General features: G+C 42.8%; 1 pseudogene; it reads left to right on the top strand.

Moving 5' to 3' along the window:
* Nucleotides 1-1594: 1594 nt before the first annotated feature.
* Nucleotides 1595-2712, top strand: LOC117057987 (annotated as a pseudogene).
* The last annotated feature ends 967 nt before the right edge of the window (nucleotides 2713-3679 follow it).

Genomic DNA, 3679 nt, shown 5'->3' with positions numbered 1-3679 from the left:
ACCTAAACGGAAACATTTAGTGACAGTTGACCCAAAGGTATGAACAATGATGAACTGAAGGACATGGCCTGAGATGTCAGATGACCTCCCAACCCCTCCACCCCTCACCTTTCCCATGACCTCTCCCATTCCATTCTATCCAGTGCTATTTTTTCCAGAAAAAGAGGTGCTGGAACTCACCATAAACCATATTCTCTTAGAATGGCGATGGAGTTACCAAAAGAAAAATTGGCATTATTTATGTATGCTACAACAGCGGCAAGAACCTTGATTGCACAATATTGGAAGACGGAAGAAATACCATCAAAGGAACAATGGCAAGAAAAGCTGATGAACTATGCAGAATTGGCTAAGCTAACAGACAAACTACGAGAGAAGGACGAAAAGTGTAGCAGTGGCCCAAAGGGGCCACAATGAATATGATAATGTGAACCCCAATAAATCATTGAATATGCTTGTAATAGAAATGTTATGGTAACCTGTTGCTTTAAGGAAACAGATGATTTGGCATGAGATCTTCCCTACTGGGAAAGAAGGACAGCAAATACGTCAATCACATTCATAAACTAGAGCATAAGATGATACATAGAACGAAGGCCTAACACAGATTCCCATGCACGCAAACTAACGAAGATGTAACAGATCGGTGAGAACCAAGGTTCAATTAGAAATGCTTATTGCGCATGCGTATTAGATTAGGTAGTGTACATGCGTAATAAACTGAAATGATGTAATGAAATATGATTGGTTAATTTGAAATGCTTTGTCTGAAATGTTATAAATACCCCTGCCCAGACCTTTGGGCGGGGTTGCAGGCTTGCGAAAATGATTCGACTGTAACCCTTATTGCTTTGCAATAAAGAAAACAAAATGGACTCCTAGCTCCTCTAGTCTCTGAGTTTTATTGGCGTAGCTCAAAAGAAGGGCCTTTTGCCCAATGCAACAAAAGGACTTCAAAAGAGTCTGGGAGCCATTTGCAATTTATTTGCAGAAACAACAGGATGGAATGGATTCACTGGCAGGATTTGAATAAAAGTTCACAATTTCATTTGAGTAACAGATATTTCAGAGAAATGATATGGGATTTTGTGTGTGTGTGTGTGTGTGTAGGAAAAGCAGGATACAATAAATAAAACTAAATATCTCAGCAGAGGGGGAGTTGAGGGAAGTCCAGAGGAGAGGAGGGAGAATAATTGTAAATAACATGGTGAATGAGATTTGTATCATTATTTGTTATAAAATTCAATAAATATTTAAAAAGAAGAATGGCAATAGTGCCCACCTGAGAGGTGCCGGAACTGAGTTGCGGCTGAAAAAAAAGCCCTGATTCTCTCAATCTATTCTGTCCACTTCTTCTCTTTCTAAAGTGTGTTGTGACAGGTGGGTATAATATTTTTTATTTTTATTTCAGTTCCTATTTACATACTGTGTTCTAATACTGAGTGTTCTAAGATGGCGGCATGCACAGGCGCAGCGGCTCAATGATCTCCCTTTTTCTTTTAACGTTTAGCGTTTCGTATGGCTTTTGTTGTTTTCATTGTTGTTACTTGTGTTGAGTACATTTGGCTAGGCAAGCAAATTCTTGTTTAAATGGAAAATAAAAATAGATTTGTCGCTTTAAAGGGGCTTGGCTCATTCCTGGAGGAATAATGGCAGTTGGGAATGGCAGTTACCAAGGTCTAAGATGGCGGCACACAAGATTTACAGCCAGCAAGAACTCTGAAGAGTCAGGTTACAGTGTGAACAAGATGTAAGAACTGATTGTGATTATTTGTAACTAACAAAGGTCCGTATAGTTAAAGCTATGGTTTTCCCAGTAGTAATGCATGGAAGTGAGAGCTGGACCATAAAGGAGACTGATCACCGAAGAATTGATGCTTTTGAATTATGGTGCTGGAGGAGACTCTTGAGAGTCCCATGGACTGCAAGAAGATCAAACCTATCCATCCTTTAAAAAATCAGCCCTGAGTGCTCACTGGAAGGGCAGATCCTGAAGCTGAGGCTCCAGTACTTTGGCCACCTCATGAGAAGAGAAGACTCCCTGGAAAAGACCCTGATGTTGGGGAAGATGGAGGGCACAAGGAGAAGGGGGCAACCGAGGACGAGATGGTTGGACAGTGTTGTCGAAGCGACTGGCATGAGTTTGGCCAAACTGCGGGAGACAGTGAAAGATAGGCATGCCTGGCGTGCTCTGGTCCATGGGGTCACGAAGAGTCGGACATGATTGAATGACTAAACAACAACAAATCAAAGATAGTTCTTTGCTTCGTTTGCCATGGCTCGTACCAAGCAGACCGCTCATAAGTCCACTGGCAGGAAGGCACCTCGGAAGCAGCTGACGACCAAAGCCGCCTGGAAGATTGCCTGGGCGTGAAGAAGCCTCACCGCTACCGCTCTGGGACTGTCGCCCTGCGGGAGATCCGTCACTACCAGAAGCCCACTGTTTAGCTGCTGATTCGCAAGCTGCCCTTCCAGCGGGAGATCGTGCAGGATTTCAAGAATGACCTGCACTTCCAGAACTCGGCAGTGATGGCCCTGCAGGAGGCCAGCGAGGCTTATCTGATCGGCCTTTTCGAAAATTCCAACCTGTGCGCCATCCACGCCAAGCAGGTCACCATCATGCCCAAAGACATCCAGCTGGCTTGCCGCATCCGCGGAGAAAGGCTTAAAACCATCGTTAAAGTAGGGGCCCCTATGTGTATGCGTGGCTGAAATTGTGCTTTTTGTTTTGTTTTGTTTTGTTTTGTTTTGTTTTGTTTTGTTTTGTTTTGTTTTTATGGGATGGCATCCAATTTCATTGTACTGGTACAATGGCAATAAAGAAATCTTACATACGTTTTGTATTTGTTTAAAACCATGTGCATTAATAATCAAATCGGGTTATAAAGTATCTTTTTCTAAATTAGGAAAAGCATGCACTGTCGATATTCTCAGGAATTTTCAGCCCCGATGGAACTTCTGCGAGGGATAATGAATTATTACACCAGCATATTCTGAAAGCACTGGAATTTCCAGCCGAGGGAGAGCCACAGGTGAGGAGTGGCAGAGTGCATTTATCCCGCAACAAGCCCTATTAATTTGCATGTCACTTCTGTTTTCAAAATCCCCATTTAGGGGCATATATGTTGTGTCACAGTCTTGTATTACAAATTACATTTCTACAGCTCCTTTGATAATAAGGACCTGTTAATTATCAGTTGCTTTAAACAACCATAATGGCTAGGGCGGAAAGAGCTTGCCATTACGGGTTTTAATCATTATCCGTCTTGAATTATTTCTCCCTTTGATTCCTCCCAGTTGTGCCCTTATGGCTGCGTATCAGCCATCACTTCAATGGCACCTCTTTAAATTTAACCAGCTCCTGCAGATTCTCATTATGCAATGAGGTGGTCCAGGGGGTTACCATGGGCAGACACAAAAGGTGCCTAATATTTTAGGGTTACCATATTCCCCAAAGTGAAAATCCAGACAAAGTTGTTGACGATTCAGCAAAAATCTGCCCGGATGCCGTTTTGCACCCCAATTCCCGGATAGGTCTGGGAAAGCCTGGACATATGGAGGCCCTACATATCTAGGGAGAACAGAATAAACAGGAATGACATGCAAATCAGGTGAAAGGGTGGAGATCCACTTTGCTCCATTATAGCTGATTGGGAGGTCTTGTGTAAGAAACCCACAT

Source organism: Lacerta agilis, chromosome 14, assembly GCF_009819535.1.
Source record: "Lacerta agilis isolate rLacAgi1 chromosome 14, rLacAgi1.pri, whole genome shotgun sequence".
Classification (NCBI taxonomy): Eukaryota; Metazoa; Chordata; class Lepidosauria; order Squamata; family Lacertidae; genus Lacerta; species Lacerta agilis.
Note: the sequence above shows the minus strand (reverse complement) of the source record. Positions and strands in the feature narration are given on the sequence as shown.